Below are 27225 nucleotides of genomic sequence, written 5' to 3'. Positions count from 1 at the left end.
TTCCCAATGAACAAAAGGACAAAATAATAGTATATGTCACCCTTTTTTTCGTTTATTGCTGTACATGATCTTCATTTAATGTAATCACACCATTATAATAGAAAAGATTGCAGGAAACATCCCCTAACAACAAATGAGATGACTTTAGACTTTATATATGAACAGCTTGTGGACTTCCCTACTTCTTTGTTATGCACAATCTAATAAAATTTCTGTGGCATTTTTAGAGAGTAGAAGAAAAATTAATCTGGGCTTTACCTCAACCTTATACTGAATCTTTATATATTCTGCCTTAATGCAATATCAGGGTGAATATATGACTTAAAAGTCCCCACCTGCCCCATTTGCTTTGTGCAAAGAGAAAAGATATACCTGATATTGTCATGTTTGGTTTTTGGACTCCACTGAATTAACTGGATCAAGGATTTCCTTCTGAATCAGTCTACAATATAAATTATTTGAAAACGTACAAAGCTATTGAACTGCTGAGTTTTCTTAACATTACATGAGATCCCAAAGGCAAAAAAAAAAAAAAAAAAATGTTTGGCAGGGTCCACAGATTGATTTATGGGCAAGATTTACTGCCTGCTCCAAGTTAAAGAGGACTTCCAAGCAGGCTGAAAGGCTGACTTCCAGAGAACAGGCAGGTGCTAGGAAGCTCATGTGCTTTTATTTGACAAATGGCTTCATCAGTAAACATAAGAAACAATCGTTTTTACCAAATGTCCTTGAAGGTAGATTAAACTGCTCCATGGATCAAAATTTTCCTTTCATCTCCCTCTCTTAGACCCACATTTTGACATTTTGAATGTGTTCAAGGAGCTTCAAATCTGTGGTCCTTACCCAGGTTGGTGATGAGAAGAAAATAAACTTCCCCATTATGTGCAGATAATTCTCAAAGAAGGTAAATTAAAGGATTATTTAAAACTGGATCTTTGCCATTAGCAGTTCTATTATTTATGATAACTACTGTAAGTATTGATTTGTAGAGTTTTTGCTATAGTGAATGAGGGAGTGCATATTGTAGAGAGAATATAGACTTTGGAATCTAACATTTTGAGGGCTCTGTCACTTAGTTGCTATGTAATTCTGAACAAAGCACTTAATCTTTCCAAATTTTATCTAAATCACCTACAAGAGTATAGCAAGACATTATTTCTCATTAGACTACAAAGCTGTATTGGCATCAGACACTCAAGATGGCTTAAATTTTTACATATTTATGGATGGTTGGTTGGCTTTATGATAAAAAAATGTATGCCATTGGAATAAAATCTATTTAGCAGAGATTTCCTATAGATGAAACGTACAATACTGGCAATACCGTCAACAGAGGACAGTTTATTTATTACCACATTTCACTGAGTCATTGCAGAATTAGTGTCTTCACATGGATTTTCTGCCACTTTGGAGGCATCCTGGTGTCTAGGTCCTGAGAAGAGGCTTTCAGCCAAACTCCCCTGCTTTAACTTTGTTTTGCCCTTGCCACTTAATCTGTGTCACTTTCAAATTATTTTATTGCTTAAAGGACTCTCTGTTCTCTCTACCATTGAGATAATGGTACCAAATTTACATGGGCATTGTGTTGTTTAAAAGTAATGGTGCTGGGCCTCCTGGGTGGCTCAAGGGGTTAAGCACAGCACTGTGAAGCTATCCTCAGCCTCTAGGAAACTAACCATATAGCACAGCAGACCTCTCCTGTTTCACCCACTGATCCCCTCAGCAGTGTATTTCAGTCAGTCTGCCTGCTCTGTTCCCCACTCTGTCTCTGGTGAATCCTTTCACCTCCCCCAACCCCCACACCTCTGGCCTGTACCCCAGTTCTTGTATGTATAAATAAATCTTAAAAAAATAAAGCAATGGTGCCTTGGTGTGTGTGTGGTGTGGTAACATACACCTGAAGAAGTAGGATCCTATATTTCTGAATCATATACAGCACTGTAAACCAATGTTACCTTAAAAAAAAGTAATACTGCCTGGTTTAGTAACACTTCACTCTCCCCTTTCCAATTTTTTGATGGCCAGGAGAAAACTATAGCTGTGATGAAAGTGAGTGCTTCAAAATCTCACTCCTGGCTAGAGCCAGCCCATTTGGGCATGTTTCTGACAAGCACCCTTATCAGACTTCTGAGCCTTCACAACTGGAACAGTTTCACACAAAGCCATTTTGCTCTCTTATGATTAGGACACCGAAGAAAACCCACAGATCTTGAGTGATAGACAGGTAATGGCATTTGTAGGTATAAGAATTTGGGGGGGGGGGGAAATGACATAATTTCAAAATCCCCAAGGATTTGAACATTGTCCACAAAGTATGATATTTTATAATTTATTATATTGAGAATATCTTTCCAGTAATTTGACTTTCAGAAAGAACTCAGATTAGAAGAGATACAGAATTATATATACCAAAGACAGAACAATACAAAATTCACTTATGAAGATAAATTTTCTTTACTGTTCTTACCCCTAACCCATGAGAAATTAAACCCTGCATTCTGTCCACTGCACATATATGGACATTTGGTTATATATAGTACCTGTATATTTTACACATTCTTCCAAGAGATTGACAGATTAAAGTCAGTTTAATATCTAATAGATCAGTGAATAAAAAAACTTTGCATTTCCTTTTAAGACAGATGAAGGAAAAACTATGTCGCTGTATTTTTGATTGAGTTAAAATTTTGGAAAGATAAAAGACTTTCTAATAACTAGTGACCATGCCATGGAATTTTATAGAAATTTCTTTGGGAATCTTACTAATAATATATTTACTTATTGAAATACTTAAGGGATTTTGCCTTTTGGGAAATAAGGAATTAGCAACATGGATTCCTTTGCTTTTGTTTCATTGGTATGTGTTTCTTTGTTGTGTCTGGTGATTTGGAAATATTTTCTGAATGTCAAGGTTACAGTTTAAATATACAATGTAACTTAAAATAGAAGTCATTTAGTACACAAGAAAAAGATCATGGGGCTAACTCATTGCTAATTTCTACCCACATTTTCTATAATATAATTTCTAATGTAATTTTATCATTGAGAAGCCTTTCTTTCTGTATTACAGAAAACACAGGTTTAACATGCCTAAAACAATAAAGAAGAATTATTATTCCATGTTACAAAAGGTCTGATATAGAGAAATCCCAGAAGAGGTAAAGTGTTCAGTGCATCATCAAGGCTTTTCCTTGTTTCTGGGTATGTGACAGATGCTTCATGCTGTGAATCACATGCTGATGTGAAAATGTCCAGTGAAAGAAAATAGCAACTTCCTGTGCACCTATCTATTCATGGAGAATACCTTTCCCAGTCAATTTCTGTGACCCTCAGTGGATCTCGTGCAAATATTTTTGGCTAGAAATATATCATATGCTTATGCTTAAACCAATCTCTGGCAAGAAAAAAAAGCACATGAGTGAATTAAACATTTCATGTTTTAGTCCCATGTGGCTATTCAAACACATGACCAAGTAGTATAATTGTTGTATAAAATACATCAAAATTACACACACACACACACACACACACACACACTGAGTGGATAGTTGTTGCCCACTGAAATATGTCAGCAGACACAGAAAGGGGACATCTTCTGTTATGGTAGGTAAAGGATGTGCAAATGACAGCAGGGGTGTAACAGCAGTGCTAGATTTGGATACATTAGTTTCTCCAGCTCGCATTGCTCAGCAACTGATCATTCCTGATCTGATTGACGCAACCCAGTTGCTTTAGACACTTCTTTTGTCATTTTCACAAGTTTTTTTTTTTTTTAAATACCCGTCTTTGTGTGTACCTACTCTGTAGAATCAGACTACATCCTGTTAACATTCAAGGCGTGAATTCACAGGTGAAAATTCCAACATTTTCTTTACTATGGATACAGATGAATCGAGAACAGACTCCTAGCATAGTGGTTCTCACACTTTTCTTCATATTTAAATAATTTGAAGATTTTTTGAAAAATCCAATGTCCAGGATATAATCCAGATCAATAAGACTAGAGTCTCCAGATATAGGACCCAAGCATCAGTATCTTGAAACTTCCAAGGTGAGTTCAATGTTCAGTCAGTGTTAAGAACCATTGTTCTAGCAAGTACAGAGCTTAGGTGCTCTAAAATAGCCATTCACAAAGGGTCAGAGAAACATGAATAGATAACATTTTAGAAAATTGAGGGATATTAAGGATAACTGGGAGAGAATATTGGTTGGTTGATAGATTTTTTTTCAAACTCAAAAGGCATTTAAATATGGATGTTGTCTACATCAGCACAACATATGTTTGCTATTATGACTTTATGATCATGATGATCATAATGAGCATGATGATCATGTTGATAGTAAAATTTTTATGAAGGAAAATTTTCTATTTAACTTGATGAGAAATCAAATAATCTAGCCATGAGAAATAAATGGTTTACTTTTTGGAAAATTAATAATTGATTTTTATCAGATAATAGTCTCTCAATTGTTACTGCTTGGCTTCTGAGCAACCACCTTTTATTTTTCTCTACACATATTTTATTTTTATTCTTTTATTATTTCATGAATTTGGATGGTGAGAGACGACAAAACAGGTTATTTTAAAGTGGTGCTTTGGGCCTCCCTGGTGGCGCAGGTGGTTGAGCTCAGTGCTGTGAAGCTGTCCGCAGCCTCTGCAGTGCAAGTTTTGTCCCAGCTGGGTGGGGAGACACCCACATGGGACAGCAGACCTCTCCAGTCTCGCCCGCTGCTCCTCTCAGCAGTGTATTTCAGTGACTCCACCAGTTCTGTTGCCTGCTCTGTCTCTGGTGAATCCTCTCACCCTCCCGTGCATCTGGCCTGTACCCCTGTTCTTATATAAATCAATAAATCTTAAAAAAGTAATACTTTATTTTTAAGTGGGCTAATATCATTTCCTATGATGCTACTATCAGACCTATTTTTAATGTTTGGTAAATAAAGTAATTAAAATATGAAATGCATATTTTTTCAGAATTTTATGAAACCTCAAATTCAAATATTGTCAGAATTCTTATTGATATATCTGTATTCATTTTATATTACTTGGGAGAAGTAATTAAGATGAGTATAGGTGAACATAGAAACTCTCTTCACAAATAAACCATGCATTAATTTCTTTCCTTTTTTCTCCTTTGTGATTAAAGTAACTCTTTAGTACAGAGATTAAAATTAATATGGCTAGTAATGGAATTAAAGGAGAGTAAATATCAACTGGAAGTCATGAATTCTAATAAGAATTGTTCAATGGCATTTCCTTTGAATGCAGTAAATGGAAGACTTTACTGCAGTTCATTGGGAAGGAAATGTGTGTACTTGTACATGGCAGAGTTGAAACATGATCAGTAGGTATATTTTAGAATCACATGTGTGGAAACTACTTATGTTGGGCATCCAAGAAGTGTACTAAATATAATTCTTTAGGATTCAGTTCAAACTCTTTAAGTCCACAAATCCTCTGAAAATCATCCACCACCCTCAAAAGGAGTAGGTACCAATAGTTATGTTGTACTATCTTAATACTAATTTCTTAGCTGATAATCTCTGTAACTGAGGTAGACATAAGATGAGAAAATCAGATCCTTTTTTAAGAGAATTTGAATTGAGAGATGCAGAAATTCAGAACATCAGACAATCAAGTGAAGTTTCACAAGTTTCTTCTCTCTAGTAAATTACCTCTCCTGTGTCCAGTATTTCAAAATTCTATTTTATTTCATGATATATTAGAATATGTTTCCAATAAAATATTTTTGTTTAAGCTAGATTGATATGGCTTTCTAATACATACAACCAAGAGAACCATGACAAAGACTCGCAGTTTATAAACAGTTTGAAATCCTCTTAAGTATCCTTCCCATTTTTTAGATTAATGAACTGAGACTTTGAAGAGCTTTAGTCAATTGCACAGTTACAAAATTATCTGAAAAACACATTTTATACTTGAAACTAACAGCCGTAATACTTTTCAAGTTAATACCATTTCAAAGAAAAAACTAATACTAATTAGATACAAATTAGTCGTCACACATATACATTATTTTATTAATGTTAGAAAAAATTAACTGAGACATTAGCCTCTACAAGTTAGCATATTGAGGAAAATGTCATTAATTCCATCAAAGTCTTCCTGCTGATAAATCAAGATGAGTTTGAAATACGTTTCCAGCTCTTTTTTTTTTTAAGATTTATTTATTTATGCATACAAGAGCTGGGGTATAGGCCAGAGGTGTGGGGGGTGAGACGATTCACTAGAGACAGAGTGGGGAACAGAACAGGCAGACTGACTGAAATACACTGCGGAGGAGAGCAGCAGGCGAGACAGGATAGGTCTGCTTTGCCATGTGCGTTTCTCCCTGACTGGCGGGGGATCAAACTTGTGCTGCAAAGGCTGTGAATTGCTTCATAGTGTGGGGCTTAACCCCTTGCACCACCAGGGAGGCCCATGTTTCCAACTCTTATTGACTCTAGTTTTTGCGTTATATTTCCATGCTATGAATATATTTTTTGAAAACTAAGCTAAGAGAAAGTCAAAGCTTATTATACACTCACCATTTCTAACACTTGTTTATAGTGTGTTACAAAGGAATTCCAAGTACCCATAGATTCCATCCAAATGTGCCTGATAATTATCATTAATAAGGCCTTCTTTATCTATAAATAAAACATTTATGATAGCTGCATGTAATTTACAGTGATTTTAGAACTATGAGTGGAAATGAAAAGATTCTGAACAGCAAAATCAGTCTCTAGACAAAATGAAAATTCTTTTAAAATTTTAGTTCCTGAGTTCTGTATTCTTTCCAGTTTTAACTTCTGATATTGAAATCATTTTATTATACTAAAATTCCCTTGTTCCTGCCTTAATTAATATCTACCATCAAACCTTTACTGAGAACTTTATTACCTTTCTTTATACTCAGAGTTAAGTGTGTACATTATTTGTACAGAAGGGAGATTCTTAGATGACCAAGTTCTAACTTATGTACACAGTACATATTAATCACAACTAAAGGAGTTTAGGATTTAGGAGGAAACACACATGTACATATAAGACAATGTATAGAATATGGGGTCAAGGAAATAAACACATTATTGGATGCAGAATGGGTGTAGAAGTAGTCAACCTCAAAATTTTAAATAATTGATGCTTTGATGAGATGGTGGCATCTTTACAAATGTATCTTTCTTTTGGTGTCCTTGTTTGAGAAGTTTGCTAAGATTGAGATCCCCAGAAAACTGACCAAAGCAAGGGCAGACTATATTTCCAGATCTAGACTATATTTCCAGACATGTAGAAACAGCAATACTTTTTTCTGATGTTATTATGTTTACAATATTTTTACAATAAATGCTGGCATTACTTTATATGAAAAATAGTAATATATTATAACTGATCAGATCTGGTAAATTATTTTTTGATTCCTTAATAAATGCTATAATCATATAATAGGTTCATATATGCTACTTTGGTACTCTAATTCTTTAAAATGTAGCAAACTCTACAAACCCTAAAATACTGATACTTTATCCATCAACATGTTGCTTGTTTCCCAAATGGTACTAGTATTTTTAGTGCAATATATTAAAGAAACATTCTATATACATATGTGTGTATCTGTATATATTTAGCATGTTTTTGAAATCAATGGCCGACAAGGGCAATAAAAGAACTAAATTAAGAATAAAGTATCCAGGGCCTCCCCTGGTGGCGCAGGAGGTTGAGCGCCGCGCTGTGAAGCTGTCCACAGCCTCTACAGTGCCGGTTCGATCCTGGCCGGCCCAGGGAGGGTCCCACATGGTGAGGCAGACCTCTCCTGTCATACTTGCTGCTCCCCTCAGCAGTGTATTTCGTCAGTCTGCCTATTCTGTTCCCCACTTTGTCTCTGGTGAATCCTCTCACCCTCCTGCACATCTGGTCTGTACCCCGGTTCTTGTATAAAATAAATAAATAAATCTTAAAAAATTAAAAAAAGAATAAAGTATCCAATATTAAGGAATTAAAATTATATGCAATTTATCTTAAAGTTGATTAGGAATCATTTTTCATATTACAACACAGAAATTTCCTTGAAAATAAGCTTTGTTTAAAGTATTTCTGGACTAGAGAAATCAGGACCTCTAAATATCTGTTCTTCTATTAAAATAATAACACTTGCACGAAATGCGTAACTCAGCTTGCCACAACTCTGAAAAATTACGAGAAGTTTGTAATAATTCTCAGGGCATATCAAGAAAAAAATCTCAGTGTAATTAGGAACACAGCATTTTGATCTACTCCATTTCCATTATGAAAACCAGCTTCCTAGCTGCCATAGGATAGGATAGGATAGAGTTGGAGCTTTTCAAAAATTCCACACACAAGTTTGTTACTGTTTTTTCTGTCTGACAGCTTTCTGGAAAATCTCACACTCTTTATTTGACCTGATCCAAGGTTCATTCTATGAGAAAAACCATGTCATCATAGCATTTGTTGAAAAATACTAGTGGCAATTCTTTGATATCACAGATGCCTAAGCAGAATACCCATTGCAACTAACAAAAGACTTACCAAAAAACATTAAAGGAAAAACTGAGAATGAGATTTTTATAGGGGATTTTGAAAAGGTCTAATATATTCCTGGAAATATTGAAGGCAACACACATAGGCAGGGCTATATGTATGCCCCGAAACAACCTCATAAAGCACTAAGTACACAAATGCCATTGTATGTGAGACTGCACAGGTAGATGTTGAAGTTTAGAAGGTTAAGACACAGTTGTAATTTGCCTGCACACACACACACACACACACACACACAGCCCCTCAGCAAAGATCAGTAGAATTACTCATTCACACTTTTAAGTGAATTTCTATACAATCACAAGTAAACACCAAGAAAACTCAGTGACTGTACAAAACTAAAATGTGGATTTTATAGAATTAATATAGGAAAGTCACTAAAATATAAATAGTGCATTAACAAAACAAACTGGTTAAGAGAGTTAGGAATCTTATTTCTAGTGTTTACACATTATATTATTTGATTTGTCTATTTCTCAACAACAACAAAAAAAATCAGGAGACACTAAAACAAACAGGGAGGTAAGGCCCTTATACAGAGGAAAAAAGCAGTCAACAGAAACAGTTCCGGAGCAATCATTTATTAGAAAATATTTTATATCAGTTATTATAAATGGGTTCAATGACATAGAATTTGAAAATATGAGAATGAAGTTTCAATAAGAAAAGAATGTCAGTAGAAAGAAAAATAAAAAACAACCAAATAGAAATTTTGGAGTTGAAAAGTTTAATAGGGGAATGGAGTTTCGTGAAAAAAATATCAGAAGATTGTTTCATTATGGGTTAAATTGCTTCTCTTCCCAAATTCTAATGTTGTAGTTTTCACTCCCAATACCTCAGAATGAGATCTTATTAGGAGAATGGGACTTTATAGACATAATCTAGTTAAAATAGGATGAAAGGAGGGCTCAAATCAAATAAATTTCTTTCTAAGAAGGGTAAATTTGCAGACTGACAGAAACATAGGAATGTGTGTGAACATCAAGGCAGTGATGGGAATGACATGCCTACAAACCCAGGAACATCAAAAATTGCCTGCAGGACACTGGATAAGAAAAGAGGCATGGCCTAGACTGTCCATATCAGTCCTGATAAGGAAGCAAACCTACCAACATCTTAATATCAGAACTCTACCCTCCAGAATTGTGAGACAATAATTTCCGTTTAAGTCATACAATTTTTGATACTTTATAATGACAGTCCTAGCAAACTAAAAGAGAGCTTTAAAGCAGATGTGAGCAGATTTAAAAAAAAAAATTGCCAAACTTATGTTTTAATTGAAATTATCCAGTCTGAGAAATAGAAAGAAAAAAGAAAAGAAAAGAAAAAAAATGAACACAGCCTCAGAGACTTGTAGTTTATGATCAAACTTACTACATATACATAATGGAGTCTAAGAAAGAGAGAATAGAACAGAAAAATATTTGCAGAATTAATGGTGCAAAATTTACTAAAGTTGATGAAAACCTTTAACCTACACATCTAAGACAGTCAACTAACTATAAGTGAGATCAACTAAAAGATATCCACAACAAGCAGATAGTAAAACTTTCAAGAGAGACAATCATAAAATCTGCAAGAAAAAAGTGACTCATGGAAAAATAATTCTTAGTAATATTAATAACTAGTCTCTCACTGTTAGAGAGACTGTGGAAGCCAGAAAGTAGCAGGGTGGAATACTCAAAAGTGCTGAAAGAAAGACTGTGAACTATATTCAGCAAACCCATTCACAAAATAAGAAGAGATTAAGATTCCCAATGAATGAAAAAAAGAGAGAAATAATAATTCATAGAATTTCACTACAAGAAATATAAAGGGAAAACTTAAGGCTAAAATGAGAGAACATTAGAAAGTAATTCAAATCTACATAAAGAAATTGAAGAGTGGTGACAAAGATGATTTCCTAGGTAAATATAAATCAGCTTACATATAATTTTTTTAAAATTATTTTTTCTCCTATCTGCTTATGTGACTCATAGTTCATGTAGTTATTTTGATTCATGTAGCATCTAGGAAATGACCACTATGGGAAGCAATAATTGTGAAACTGTATTGATGAACTTATACAAAGGGATTATATGACAAATACAGCACTAAAGTGTGGGGGAGGGAATGGAACTACATAGGAAAAACATTTCATATTCTACTGAAATTCAATCATGGCCACTCTGGTAGTGTGAGGGGTTAAGATGCAGCACAATGAAGCTGTCCACAGCCACTACAGCACGAGTTAGATCCCTGCCAGGGAGATGACACACATGGCGCAGCAGACCTCTCCTGTCTTACCGGCTGCTCCCCTCAGCAGTGTATTTCAGTCAATCCACCTGTTCTGTTCCCCACTCTGGCTCTGGTGAATCCTCTCATCCCCCGTACCTCTGGCCTGGACCTCAGTTTTTGTATGCATAAATAAATCTTTAAAAAAAGAAATTAAATCATAATCTGACATAGATTTCTTAAATTTCCATGTTAATTATAATCCTCAGGGCAACCACTAAGAATATAAACTGAAATACCTACAGCAAAATAGAGAATTAATATTTTATATTAGAAATATACACAAAGGAAATAGATCAATATCAAATGGGCTTACTTGTATGTGGAAAATAGCGAAACCAAACACAAGGTCAAGAAAAAGTTAAAACTAACAAGCTGACCCTAAAACTGAGGCATGTAGCAAGGGAGAGAGAGGGAGGGAAAGAGGGGGTCAAAACAGGGGAGGGAAGAACATGAGGGAATATGGTGATGGGTCATGTGTGATATGGTGGTGGGAGCACTATGGGGACTACAATGAAGTAAGAAAAAAATAATAGAGAAAAAATATACACATAAGATAGCATATATCCATAAGATAGAAAAAATGAAACAGAAACAAAGCAGTTGAAAATCCTACTTCATTATCCTAAGTGAACTAACTATGTTATAAGTGAAACAGAAGAGACACGTCCATACTCATTCCATGAGCAGTTTTTCCTTCATATCAGAACCAGACAAAATCACAAGAAAGCAGGGATCAAAAGTACTGAAAATATTTTCTGTTCAAAAATTGTATTTGCTTCCCATAGGAAGATGTTGCAAATGTTGAGCTGATACTAAATTCTTTTCATACATGTTCCTAATTACTACTCCAATCTATTCTCTCTTCAATGTTTAAATATATGCTCTAGCAAAACTAATCCTTTATTGAACTCCAACTACATTTGTTCATTTCTGCTTTCATTTTTTAGCCTCATTTCTCTTAAAGTTCCTATAAAAATCTCACTTCCTCCACTAATTCTCTTTTCTGTTATATTTACAAAATATAAAATTATTTAATATTTCTTTTATATTTACAAAAGAATAATTACATTCTAGCTTCCGTGGTGATTATATGTTCTCTCTCTCTGAGACATAGACAAGCAGTGTCGCTTTCCATCCAAATTTAGCATAGTGCTTTATTAAAGCAGATAATAAATATTTTTGGTTTACATACTTTTGACAGTTCTGTATTTTTTAAAACAGTATCTTTTAATTTAACAACAGCTTTAAATTTAAAAAATAATTATTGCTGTGTTCTTCCTTCTTCCATTCATTGCTGCCCACAGGTTATGGTCTCAGCACAGATGTGACTGAAAGTATTTTCAGAAAAGCACCATCGCATTTGACATTTTTATTACTTTTGAATATCTTCAATGACTGTTGTATTTCTTTTCCCTTATTAATCCCACATGAAACTGCATATATTCATATTTTCATGGTTATTTTCATTTATAATTAAGAATCATTTTTTTAAAGATTTATTTATTTATGCATACAAGAACTGGGGCACAGGCCAGAGGTGTGGAGGGTGAGAGGATTCACCAGAGACAGAGGGGGAAACAGAACAGCAGATTGACTGAAATACACTGCTGTGGGGAGCAGCAGGTGAGTCCGGAAAAGTCTGCTGTACCATGTGGATTGCTCCCTGGCCAGGGATTGAACTCATGCTGCAGTAGCTGAGGATAGCTTCATAGTGCTGCATCTTAACCCCTTGCGCCACCAGGGAGGCCCAAGAATCGTTCTTTCTGATTCAGCTGGCACTTAGGTAAAGGATTTGCCTGCATTGAGAAAAGCTGGCATGCGATTTATTCTTTTAAGTTAAAATGCTGAGTTCTTCTTTTAATGCCTGCTTTCATTATAACATTAATTCTTTGAATATATCACACACACATACATACATATATATGTGCATATATAATATATATAATACATATATGACATCAAAATAAACAGCAAACACTTGCTTTACTATTAGTTGGACAAGTCTCAATAATAACACTATGGTAAAAATTTGTTTGTTTTTATTGAACTTTCAGCTGATTGATTATACACTTCCTTACTTCATTATTCTCATTCAATTTCCCACTGCTAAATTCTCCACTAAAATATAGACTCATTCAACTGTGCAGCTTTTCTGTTAATCATTTATGTGCATATTTTCAATATATTTATCATATACAGAAAAGTCACAAAACAAAATGCATATGTTAATACATTACCACAAAAGAAACACTTGTGTTACAATGATAGGTCAAGAATGAGAATATTGGCAGTATTAAAGAATTGCCCTTGCTGCCCCTCCCTATCACTACTCTTCTTCCCCGACAAAGGCAATCACAATGCTTGATTTTCTTTCACTAAATACTATAGTTTAAATGGAATCATGTAACATGCAATCATTTGTAGCAGACCTTTTTGCTCTCAATGTCAAGTAACTAGAGTCATCCAGTGTGTTGAGTGTCATGGTTATTCACTCACATACAATTTTCTTCTCCAACATTTTCCTGATAAATATAATATTTTAATCTATTTTGCTCAGAGACTCAATTCCTATCAAAATTCAAATGTCAAGCTTTCACAGAAATATAACAATCTTAAATTTGCTTGGAAACACAAATAAACCTAGTCAAAGCACGCTTGAGAAAGAAGAACAAAGCTGAGGCATCACACTTCCTGATTTCAAACCATATTTTATTTTATTTTATTTATTTTTTAAAAGATTTATTTTTATTTATTTGTGCAAGCACTGGGTACAGTCAGAAGTGCAGGAGGGTGAGATAATTCACCAGAATCAGAGCAGGGAGCAGAGCAGGCAGAAGGACCGAAGTACACTGCTGAGGGGAGTAGGGGGCGGCAGGAGAGGTCTGTGCGCCATGTGGGACCCTCCTCCAGTGGCCAGGGAGCAGCCAGGGATCGAACCGGCGCTGCAGAGGCTGCGGGCAGCTTCGCAACCCAGCGCTCAACCTCTGTGCCACCGGGGAGGCCCTCAAACCATATTTTAAAGCTAAAGAAATAATGACGTTTTCACTGAATCAATGTATGTTGGGGGGGAAAAAGTCTACTCTATTTCACTACTCTGCAGTGCCACCTTTATTACAAATAAAAAAAAAAAGATATGTGGGCTCGTTTCTGATCTTTGCTAAATTGGTCCAACTCTCTGTTCATGCAATGTGACTTTAATTCCTGTAACTTTATTGTATTTCAATAACTAGTAGAACAAATCTTCACATTCAGTTATTATTTTTAACAAGTATTTTTTTTCTTGCCATTTTCTTTTTCCATATAATATTTAGAATTATCTTCTCAATTTTCTCAAATGTCTTGTTGGGTAGTTGGGATTGCAATAAATAGATTTGGAGAAGAACTGACATCTTTAAATATGACTTCTCTTAAATGAGCATAGATTACTACTTCATTTTTCTGAGTTTCCTTCAATTTCATTCACTGTTTTATAATATTTTGCAAAGAGATCTTGAACATTTTGCTTCAGATTTATTGTTAGTTGATATAGTTATTACTATATTAATGGTCTCTCTTAAATATTTCATTTTCTTTTAGTTTTTAATACTTAAAAATACAATTAACTTTTGTATATCTACCTTAAATCCAGCAAGCTTATCAATCCCTTCTCACTGCTTCTCTACAAAATGATTCTCTACAAACATATTAATATCATATGCAAATAGTTGCATTCTTTACTTTCTAACTTCTGTATATTAATTTACTTTCTCACCTTATTAGTTAGGTGTTCCTATAATGCTGAGTAAAATTAACTACAATCCTGACACTTGTTTCACCCTCCAATCTAAAAAGAAATATTTTTAAATTTCACCATTAAATGTTTGTCAATTTTATCACATTAAAGGTATTTGTAGTAGGTGTTGAGTGACTGGACTCTAACCTAGAGAACTAAACGATAGGATTTTAAATGTGAATCACAGAGTAGAGAAGATTCAGAATATGAATTAAGATCATGATTATAATGAAAACCCTGAGTGGATAGTGGGGGAAACTTTAAGAGAAAGGAATTACAAGAATGACTTTATAAGGATTTTGCTTCTGCCTCCTAACAGACGTGAATTAACAGGTGGAGGTAATAAAGGGAGTAGAAGGAAAGAGTGTAGATCAGTAGATTAAAAAAAATATTGATTCTTGGAAAATCCATAGCACTCTAAATCCATGATATCATGTCAAGTGGGCAAGAATGATTTTAGGAAGAGGCATGGGAAAAATCATTCTTTGCCAACCTGGATTTACTAGGAAAGAGATATAAAGGATGGAAGGAGATTCAGTATAGGTGATGGGCTCTGTGAATGGTGAGCAGATAGGGACTGAAGATAAAGAGTCAATATTGCTTCCAGAGGAGGATAACATCATGGACCTGGAGGACCTAAGACTCCAGGATCTCCAGCTGGAGGACCTAAGACTCTGGAGGACCTAAGAGTCATGGAGCTGGAGGACCTAAGAGTAAACCACTGAGAGCCGGGAGCTAGCCAGACAATATTGCTGAGTTACAGGGTCCTAGAAGCTGTAAGAGATAAAGGGACAGAGACCCTGGAAAGCAATCACAATAACTGCCTGAGAAAGATGAGTCACATTGGGAGTGGACCTCACCACAGCAGCCAAGGCACAGCAGGAAGCCCACCTGTCCTGTTTCCTCCTCCTGTGTTACATACACTACTGTGTGAACCCAGCTGCTCTCCTGGGGTGAAGTCCAGGAAGAGAGGGCTGGAGCTCCTTTGATTAGGAGCTCAGTAGAGAAAAAAAGTTTAGGTAGGACAATTTGAAAGAAAGAAAATGTAGGGATTTTTCCAGATAATCTGTTCCAGTAGAGCGAATTTACAAGAGGTTTGTTCATTTATCTGTACTGACTTAAAATGTTGTGTGATGTCCTCCACCACTGAAAGATGCTATAATAAAAATTCTAAGAAATCCATTATTGCTTCTTTTGAGAGGAGGTTGTTATGGTTGTTATGTTATATTTTTATTGTCTTTCCCAATGTTCTCTTTATGAGAACCCTCAGGAAACTTTTCTCTCTGACCTTAAATAGGAGCTTCTGAAAAATTTCTCTTTTTATTACATTTCTTTATTGACATTTTGAATTCTGTAATTGACTAGATTTTCTTTTTTTTCCACTGAAAAATTTAGAGAAAATTATAATCCATTAGCATCAAGATAGTAAATTTTTACAATATCTATTTTTTAGTTATTTTGAAAACTATATGCAAACATATAAAAAAGTAGAAAGAACAGTATCATGAACATCTATTTCACCTAACACATCAACAGTGATCCAAAAAAAGTCTTATCTATATTCCACTGTGAAAGAATTTCAATCTAAAATGGAGTAAGAGAATATAAAATTAATAATGTAACTCATGTTCAGTTAAGGAAAACAAAAGCTAAGGACTGATCATAACTGAAAAACTGATTTCCCATAAATGCTGGATTTACAGAAAACTGAAACTTACCTCTTGAAGTTTTGCTTATGTTTCCAGAAAAAATAACTCCTAAGAAGTGCCTCAGGTCTTTGAACTGGGTTGGATTATATGACTTGACTGGTTTTGTCTGCTTGTGAAATTTTCAGGGCTGCTCTCCATTTGTTTTTGATTTAGCAGACTCTCAACTCTCCCCTTTATCATTTCTCTGCCCCCAAGTACAGCATGCCCCAGACCCCAATGGGCTCACCTGTAGCTTGCTACAGTACGAATATCTCAAGTTGCAATTCTTGTGCTAATTCCAAATAAACCCGTCGTTTTGACAATTTTGAGCTTACCTCATTTTCACCCTACTATACCATTCTGAACCAATTTGCAGGCATCATGTGAATTCATCTATGATTTTCTTGGTATAAATTTCTAAAGCATGAAGAGTAAGATAACGAGCACCAAAGATGTAATAAGTTACAAGATAAAGTAACTCTTATTCTGAAATAAACAGCAAATTAAGTAATCTATAAAGCCACTGTAGGGTAAAGAAAATGTCAGGCTTTTCTGCCCTTCCGCCATCAGGATAGATGATGGATCCTTGTCCTGAATGCATGCCTGATGGTGGGCACCTGGAATAGGGTCGGGGGGCATAGGTAGATGGGATTCAGCTGAGTTAAGACTGTGCTTTTAAGGGCAGCGTCACGGGGACGCCAGCAGCAGCCCCAGCCAGCAGCAGCAGAACCTGAAGGAGAAGCCGAAGCAGAAGCAGAGAATGCCAGAGAGCCCAGATAGAGTAAAGACTTGCCAGCACCCCTGCCTGCCATATGCCTGGTGAACCCCAATAAAAGACCTGCAAAACCAGTGAGGACTCTGACTCCTTTACCCGGTCTGCATGGGATCAGAAAACCTGCACTGTGGCCTGTCCGCCCTTTACAATTGACGTAAGTAGGCAGGATCCATGCAGACGGGTATTGGAGGCCTCCGAAGACCTGGAGGGACTAAGGAGAACCGACTGTTTGCCTGTGATGACGCTGGAGGCGCCATGGCAGCACAGAAGGTGGACACGGTCCGGAGCTGTGGGACGAGACCTTGCATGGAGGAGACGCCCGAGAGGACCAGCCAACGACACCGGAAAGGACCAGCCAATGACCCCTGAGGCAGCAGGCCGTTGCTGAAGCAGGGAGAGGCCAATGGACTTGAACTGATGGACTGATGGACTTGGACTGATAGACTGATGAACTGATGATCTTGGACTGACAATCCCGCCAGAAGGCGGAGGACCTTTGCAGGTTATGTTTTTTGTTTTTGTTTTTTTTTTTTTTTTTTGAGAATCTGGGGGTGGCCAGTGGGCCTAGATGGCCAAAAGCAGCCTGTTATGCCCAGCAGCCAGGTGGAGGAGAAAAGCCAACTAAGAAGGCAAAAGCTGGTGCTGATGCTAAGTTGAGAAGCCCTAAGCGGCTGTTAAGCAGCCTGGGTATGCTGAAGCCCTGTGAGTCTCGTAAAATCACCTGTGGGTGATGCTCTGCTCATTCTTGAGTGAGGGTGAGGAGCTGAGGAACCTGTCCTTGGGGGACGGGTGGGGAACGTGGCTTGGGGTGGAGCCCAAGCCGAATGCAGAGTTTGGATCCCCAACCCATGTGCTTGTGCAGTGGGTTGGCTTGAGTGCAGGGGTCTGCGAGTCGCATTGGTGGCCATGAAGGCCGAATGTTGGAGCGACTTCAGACAGAAACCCTGAGGGTTGGCGATTACCCCCAACAGAATAAAATTGCCAATCCCAGAGCTAGTGCATCCTGGGGGTGGGTGCTGTGTGTGCCTTGTAGCCGAGACTACAGCCAGAGAAGGCCAGGAAGCCTGACGGCTCCTGGTGTGATATAGTAGATGCCGTGAGTGGTTCCCCTCCCTCGTATGAGCAGTGCCTTCGGCAGCAGATTTGGTGGCTTATCTGCTGGTACCAATAATTGTCTTTTGCACTAGGTTGGTGCCCTGCCTGGACTTATTTGTGTTCTGTTGTATTTTATTATATTGTATTTTGTTATATTTGATGTATTTGCTTTTGTGGGCCATGGCTGCATTGTTTAAGTTTGATAAGAAAATTGTATATATATATATAGACTGTATGGCAGAAAACCCTGAGGGGGTGGACTGTAGGGTAAAGAAAATGTCAGGCTTTTCTGCCCTTCCGCCATCAGGATAGATGATGGATCCTTGTCCTGAATGCATGCCTGATGGCGGGCACCTGGAATAGGGTGTGGGCATAGGTAGATGGGATTCAGCTGAGTTAAGACTGTGCTTTTAAGGGCGGCGTCACAGGGACGCCAGCAGCAGCCCCAGCCAGCAGCAGTAGAACCTGAAGGAGAAGCCGAAGCAGAAGCAGAGAACGCCAGAGAGCCCAGATAGAGTAAAGACTTGCTGGGGGCTGGGAGGCCTGCCAGCCCTCCAGCCAGCACCCCTGCCTGCCATATGCCTGGTGAACCCCAATAAAAGACCTGCAAAACCACTGAGGACTCTGACTCCTTTACCCCGTCTGCTCGAGTCACAAAACCTGCACCTGTGCCCAGTTCTGCCCTTTACAGCCACTTAAAAATTATATCTAAAGATCAAAGCAACCTAAACAAAATAAAATACAGAAAATGACTAAATGGCTTTAAAATCTGAAGCGGTTCCTTACAGGGCATAGAAATCCAAGGTTGCTTTCATTTTTAGGCAGAGCAGTAGGAGGGGGATAAAATTCGACCACAGATGAGGTGAAATGAAATCAGCTGATTTAACAAAATTTTTAAAAGATCGAATTGGATCTGACTTGATAGACTACAATTCCTAGAAGCACCAGGCAAAAGGAGGAAGACTTACTTTGTTAGCTTTTCCCCATAATTCTTCCTCAATTATTCACACAAAGATTGGCGCCAAGAGAACTGAAAGTCATGGGCAATAGCTCACAGCTGGGCAAGTGTCAGGAGTGCTCAGAGGGTTCCTGTGGACAACCTTACATCTGCTAAGGGCAGAAGCAGAGTGGGATCAACTGACTTTTAGGTGTTGCTGCATTCGGTGATGGACACAGAAACCAGAAAGCTGAGAGAGACCCTCTCTTCATACCTGGGCCTGGGGCGGGGCGAAAAAAAAACTGAGAAAAACTTCCTGGACAGATATCAAGTCCTACCAAGGGAGAGGTTGTGATCCTGCCCACCAAACACCTGAAGCCAATGAACTGAGTCTACCCAAGGCAACACAAAAGCCCAGAGCCAGCTCAATTACAGATGGATCAACCAGGTTACCACCTATAAAGGGCAGGAATGGACACAGTGCAGGTTTTCTGATCCCATGCAGACTGGGTAAAGGAGGAGTCAGAGTCCTCAGTGGTTTTGCAGGTTTTTATTGGGGTTCAATGGGTAAGTGGCAGGTAGGGGTGCTGGGGGGCTGGCAGTCCTCCCAGCCCCCAGCAAATCTTCACTCTATCTGGGCTCTCTGGCGTTCTCTGCTTCTGCTTCAGGCTTCTTCTCTTTCAGCTTCTACTGGCGTCCCCATGACACCACCCTTAAAAGCACAGTCTTAGCCCAGGTGTACCCACTTCAGGTGCCTGCCATCAGGCATGCATTCAGGATCACAGGGTTCCCTCATCTATCCTGACGGTGGGAGGGCAGAAAAGCCTGATTTTTTTACCTTACCCTACACTACCACACCCCTGTCCACCACCACACCTCTGCCTACCCATGCTGCCAGCTTAACAGAAGATGGTGAATGCCTTTACCTCAGTTTTTATTGATATTTGTATTCAATGTCTGGCATCTAATAAAATATTACAAAACACCACAAAGAAGCAACAAAGGGATCCAACATAGGGGGATGTCTATAGAGCCAGACCAAGGATGGCCCCATGTTGGAAATTTCAGAGCGTCTTTAAAAATAATAAACATGTGAAGAGAGTGGACAACATGTATGAACAGATGTTCAATCAGCAAAGATTGAAACTATATATGTTCTAAAATATCAAATGGAAATACTACAAAAACTGAAAAATGGAACATCAGAAGGAAAAATAAAAATAGCCAAGAAAACTAATATGCTAAAATGTTAATAATTATTCCTAAATCACATTCAACATACAGGCAAATTTACCAAATCCCAAATGTCTCATCAGATTTTTTAAAGGTTCAAGTAAGTTTCACACATTGAAATTGCTTGGTTTGGCTTTTATAGTTTCCCTTTCATCTTTTTGTTCCTCTTTGCAATTTATGAGATGAAGAAACAGGGTTCAAGAGAGTGTCCCTGATCTGGATTTTGTTAATTCATCTCTATGTTGTCATTTAATTTGTTTCTCTGTTCTCTGAATTTCCTGTAAACTGGCAGTTAGATCTAAGTACTTGATCAGATTCCATTTTGATTGTTTTGAAGCTAAGACATTAAGTAGTGTTGTGCACTTCCAATGATGGTTCTTTTAATTATTTTTCTTGGAGTATATTTTGTGATTCTTTGTTGTTAGCTCCTGTTCATAAGTCCCTGGGAAAAAAATAAATTGAAAAGTTACCTATTTGAATCAATTCCAGTTTGTGAGTGTTTAAATTTGTTTTAATATTTTTATGCCTGATAATTTTTGGATTTTTTCTCGCTGAATTTGTTTGACTGGTGTGATGAAACACACTTGTGACTCTTTCACTATATTGACTGTTAGGTTTCTTTTTGACCTTATATCTCCATTCCCCTTCAAATTTTCCATTGCATCTTTATAGAGAACAAATCAATCAGTCACACTCACAGGCTATACCTCCTGCTAAGTCAATGGTCCCCTTGGGATCACAAATTTGTACTAAAAAGACAACTGATGAAGTTTAGTACAGATGAAATTCTGCTGAAAGTGGGCAGGAGTGCTTCTGAACTTGCCAGTCTGAGATTACTGCAGCTCTGCCTGCTGCGCATGCAGCATCTTCAAGGTGTATGTTCCCTAAACAGACTGGCCCTGCTCCTTGTCCTGGACACCACACACAGGTACATACTCCTTGATGGCAGTGGCACCACCCGCAACCAAAATGCATTCCTTTTCTCTAGTCTCAGAGGAAAAAAGAGAATCAAAAATTATTCCAGCTATGAAAATTTTTATTTGTTAATAAACATCCCTACTGTACTGAGTTGAAAAACACATAACAAAACAGGCTTCAGGCTTCTGAGATCCTGTACTTTAGAAAATTAAAATTTGTGTTCTTTAATCTTTGTGTTTATCTGAGCAGTAGAAACTACACTTATAGTATTACCTAATGTAGGAGGCAAGTCCCTTCTCAAAAACCAGTATTTAGATGAATGCACACATTTCTAACCCAATTATAAAATTAGAAGAAGAGAGAAGAGGAAGATAAAGAAGAGACCTATTCACATGGATTTCTGTTAATGATAGAGCTTCAGAATAATTTATTTGACTCAATGGACTTAAATCTTAACTAAGTTTATGCTTGTTGACCATCCAGTCCATCCTGGCTTTGCATACTAGGCCTTCAGATCATCAGCACTGATACTGCTTAGATGCAAATCCCTTTGTTCTATGGGCCAATGCCCTTTTAAAATCACTCTGGAAGCCTCATATCCATCAGATCTTTTTGGTTCTCATTTTTAGTTACTTAGAGCAAGAATGTCAGAGCAGAGGAATGAGAATAAAAATGACGTGTAAAAAGGCCGAAGTTGTGGAGAATGAGTAGCATACATGCTAAGAAAGTTGCAACAGTACCAATTGTATTGTCAGTTTATTACTAAAAATACATATATGTATGCAATATATCTGTATGTTACATAATAGCATAGAATGCATTGAATTAAACTTAATCACCTCTTAAGAGATACTTTAAAGAAAACTGATGTTTCACAAACAACTTTTATTTCTACATCACCTGTATTTACCTGCAGAGTTTGGGAGGCAACATTATTAAGTGGCTCTCAGCATCAGATTCTTAAAATAAAAATTTGTTTCTACCACATTAGCCATATGAAATTTGAGAGCTATCTAGTTTCTTCCCTTCTTCCCTTCTGAAACCCTTTTTTATCCTCAGTAAATTCCAAGTGTATTTAATTTTCACAAGGGAACCGGGCTCCATTGCTTTGACAGTGAATCAGAAATTACTTCTTGTTTAATAAACCACAGCATGCCCTTCTTTATCTGCAGAGTTACATGACCAAGTGTGGCTTTTCTGCTACTGGAATCATAAAAATTTATTCCTTTACTTGAATTGTCCTTAGAATTATTAGAATCCCCTCCCATAGTGTGTCCCATCTCTTGACCCAGTGACCTAGACTGTGAGGGTTTGAGTTAAGCGGTAGTACTTTGTCCACTTTTGGAATTGTGTAACATTTTTTTTAAGTAAATAAAACTGAATGCACGTGTTGTATGATATTAAATATTTCAAAGAACAGTTATATCCTATAACAACTTTAGATGTCTCTTTGAGACTCCACTAAAAATGCTATTAAAAACAATAAATTAGCACAATATAGTTACTGGCTACAAAATCAATATACAAAATCTGTTGCATTTGTCTATGCAAACAACAAACTAGAAAAAAAAAGGAATTAAGAAAACAATTTTGGCCTCTTCTGGTGGCGCAGACAGTTGAACTCAGTGCTGTGAAACTGTCCGCAGCCTCTGCAGTGCTGGTTCGATCCCGGCTGGCCGGCGAGAATCACACATGGCGTGGCAGACCTCTCCTGTCTCACCCATTGCTCCCCTCAGCAGTGTATTTCAGTCAGTCTGTCTGTTCTGCTCCCCCCTCTGTCTCGGTGAATCCTCTCACCCTCCCATGCATCTGGTCTGCACCCCAGTTCTTGTATGCATGAATAAATAAAATCTTTAAAAAAAGAAAAAAAAAGAAAAGAATCCCATTTATAATCACAGAAAAATGCCTGGGATTAAATTAAGCAAAGGAAGTGAAAGATTTGCACAACATAAGGAAAACAGAAGATACAAAGAAATGGAAAACATACTCTATGCTTATGGATTAGATGAATTAACACTATTAAAATGGCCACCTAACCTAAAAAATATATACACATTCAATATAATCGCTATAAAATTCTAATGGCAGGGCTTCCCTGGTGGGGCAGAGGGTTGAGTACAGCACTGTGAAGCTGTCCACAGCCTCTGCAGTGTGATTTGATTCCTGGCCAGCCATGGAGAAACCCACATGGCGTGGCCGACCTCTCCTATCTCTCCCACTGCTCCCCTCAGCAGTGTTTTCTGCCGTTCTGCCTATTCTAATCCCCACGCTGTCTCTGGTGAATTTTCTTGCCCTCCCGTGCCTCTGGCCTATACCCCTTTTCTTTTATAAATAAATCTTTTTAAAAAAGATAAACTTAAAAAAAATTCTAATGGCATATTTTCAAGGCAAAAGAACAAACAATACTAGAATTTGTATGGAACCATGAGACCATGAAGAACCAAAAAAATAAATAAATAAATAAAGCCTCAGAGAAAAGAGAAATAGAGGTAGCCCAACGTGAGACTATAATACAAAGCTATAGTAATCAGAAGTATGGAATAAACAGTATTGGAATTAAAACAGGCACATATAAATGGAATAGTACTGAAATCCCAGAAATAAACCCACACTTAATATGGACAGTTGATTTATGACAAAGTAGTTAAGAGCATACCTTAAAGAAATTCTCTTCAGTAAATGGTGTTGGGAAAACTGGACAACTATATACAGAAGAACAAAACCAGACTGCTTTGTAACACCATATACAAGAATTAATTTAAAGTAGATAAAAGACTTGCATGTAAGACCTGAAATCATAGAAAAAACAGGCAATAAGTTCTATGATGCACAAACCCAAAGAAATGGGAAGCAAAAGCTAAAATAAGCAAATGGGGGCCTCCTCGGTGGTGCAGTGGTTGAGCGCTGGGTTGCCAAGCTGCCTGCAGCATCTACAGCACTGGTTTGATCCCCAGCCGCCGGGTGAGGGTCCCACATGGCGTGCAGACATCTCCTGCCGCCCGCTGCTCCCCTTAGCAGTGTATTTCGTCAGTCTGCCTGCTCTGCTCTCCGCTCTGGCTCTGGTGAATTCTCTCACCCTCACACGCTTCTGACTGTACCCAGTGCTTGTATAAATAAATAAATAAATCTTTAAAAAAAAAAAAAAAAGCAAATGGAACCACATCAAACTAAACAGATACTGTACAATGAAAGAAACTGCCATCAAAAGAGAGATGCTCTATTGAATGGGAGAAGATTTTGCACATAATAAATTGGAGAAGGGGTTTATATATAAGATACATAAAGAATTCACACAATTTAACAACATATAAACAATCAAAAAATGTGCATAATATCTGTACAGACACTTCTTCAAAGAAGACATGCAGATGGCCAAAAACCATATGAAAAAATCCTATCATCACTTGTTATTTGAGAAATGTAAAACAAAAGCACAGTGAGATATTCCTTCACATGTAAGAAAGACCTATATAAAAGGAACTAGAAACACATATTGTTAAAGCTTTGCGAAAAAAAGTAACTCTCCTACATTGTTGGTGGGAATGTAAACATTATCAAAATGTTTGGAAAACATTATCAAGTTTCCTCAAGAAATTAAAAATAGAATGCCCTTATGATTCAGCAATTACACTTCTAGACATCAATCAAAAGAATATGAAAATACTAATTTAAAAAATAGATGCACTTAGATGTTTATTGCAGTATTATTTACAATAGCCAAGCTACGGAAAGAATCTAAGTGCCCATTGATGTATTGGCTAAAGAAGATGTGGTATATATAACCAACAGAATACTAAGTAGCTATATAAAAAGACCAAATATTGCCCTTTGTGACAACAAGCATAGAATTGGAGGGGATTATACTAAGTAGAATGAGTCAAAGGGTAAAAGAAAAATACAAGATGATTTCACCCACGTGTGCAATACAAAGAAACAAAGCAAATGAACAGAAAAAACAAACCACAAACTCTTGGATTCTGACCATAGAACTGAGGTTGCCAGAGGGGATTAGGGTTTGGGTGGGAGCAAAGTATAGGAAGGATCCAGAGGACTGTAGTGAAGGGTCACTGGTACTTTGGTGGTAGGCATGGTGTGGTTTCATACATTTGAAGAAGTATAAATCTGTACTCCTAAAACACTTATAGTGTAGTAAACAAATGTTTATAATTAATCAACTAATTTTAAAAGATGTTCCTTTGACTAAAATGCTAATGTGTACTTTTATTCTTTCTCAAAGCATGTGATTATGTGAAACTGATTACATAAATACATGCTTTACGTAAAATTGTCTCACTTCAAAATGCTGAATAATAATTTGTTTAGAACTTGTATTGAAAATGTCAGCTATAAAAATTATTTTATTCAATTGAAAGAACACTAAATTTCATGAACATTTATTTAAATCCATTAATACATATGAGCCATAACCCCAATTTAAAACTAGTTTATTTTAAGGTGGGGATTGATGTTTTAGACATTTTATTCAAGACTTTACAGTTAAAAAATGTAATTGTCCCAAATAAATACACGTTTACATGCACACATAATCTAGCAAGGAGCATATACCTAACAAACTATCACTAAAAAATATTTTTTAAATATTTCTGAAAACATAATGTACTATATAAACCATATGTACAAAAACTAGGATGTAAAATAATGTTTAATCCCCCCGCCCCCCACCAGGCATTTTATTCTGACAATGGTTCCACTGTGGATTTTTTTTTAAACCACAGATAGTAATATAGACAAGTAAAACAAACAACTAGATTGCTTTGATCACAAAACCTCATATTTGGAAAAGAACTTAGAGACATTTAGTGTATGTCAAATCTAAATGCTCATCTGAGCCACCTATGATGTTTTTACAAAAATACAAGCTTTCCCACCCTGGAAATTCTGACACTGTGTAGGTGAGGGTAAAACCAAGAATCTGTCACTTGAAAAATATTCCATGATCATTCTGATTAATGAGCCAAATTTCATAGCTATCCATTTTAAAATTAAAAAATATAATCCATCTCCATAACAATTTTGTTAAATTCTTATTTTATCTGTGATTGAACACCTTTAGTGATGGTGTGGTTTTTCTCTCCAAGTAATGGTTTTCCTTTAACTTGGTGCTCCATCATTCAGTGCATATATATTTATGAGTGCTATTTCTTCTTAATGTATTAGGCCCTTAATCACAATGTAATGTCTGCCTATATCTCATTATCTTTTAAATTGCAAGTCTATCTATGTGATATAAATGTAACTGCTCTTGATTTTTTAAAATACAATTGATAGGATTTTCTTTCAGCCTTTAACTCTGCATGTGCTTATTTTTGTTTGTGAGTTTCTTGTAAACAATAGAGGTTGGACTTGTTTTGAAACCCATTCAGCCACTTTACAACTTTTGATTGGTTAATTCAAGCCATTCACATTTAAGCTAATTATTGAGAAATGAGTACCCATTGCCATTTTGTTACATTTTTAAAAAATTGTCTTTCTTTTGTTTTAGTTCTTTTTATGTTTTGTATAGGTTCCATTGCTGTTGGATTATGTGTAATTTCTATTAATTTTTAAAGTTCTGTTGAGGTTAGTATGTGATGGACTATTTGTGTGACACTTTAGATGGTCTGGTCTCAAACTATTGCTGATGAATCACATTGTTACTCTCTTCCTCCTCCAAGTTGTATAATGTAGTGTTTGTTACCACGATATTTGTTATTCTGTTGCTTCACAGTCACCCCTTTAACACTTCTTTCATGCATGGTTTGATGTTGATAAATTCCTTTAGCTTTTGCTTTTTAGTGAAACCCCTTATCCTTCCTTCTGTCTTAAATGTTAATCTTGTAGGGTAAAGAATTCTAGGCTAGAAATCTTTTTCTTTAATTACTTTAATTATTTCCAGCATTTCCTTCTTGCTTGTAGTGCTTCCACTCAAAAGTCTTCTGAGAATACAATAGGTTACCCTTTCACCATTGC

The sequence above is a fragment of the Talpa occidentalis genome, unplaced genomic scaffold (genome assembly GCF_014898055.3).
Source record: "Talpa occidentalis isolate TD23 unplaced genomic scaffold, MPIMG_talOcc4v2.1 talOcc4.4, whole genome shotgun sequence".
NCBI lineage: Eukaryota > Metazoa > Chordata > Mammalia > Eulipotyphla > Talpidae > Talpa > Talpa occidentalis.
This window is presented reverse-complemented; position numbering follows the sequence as displayed.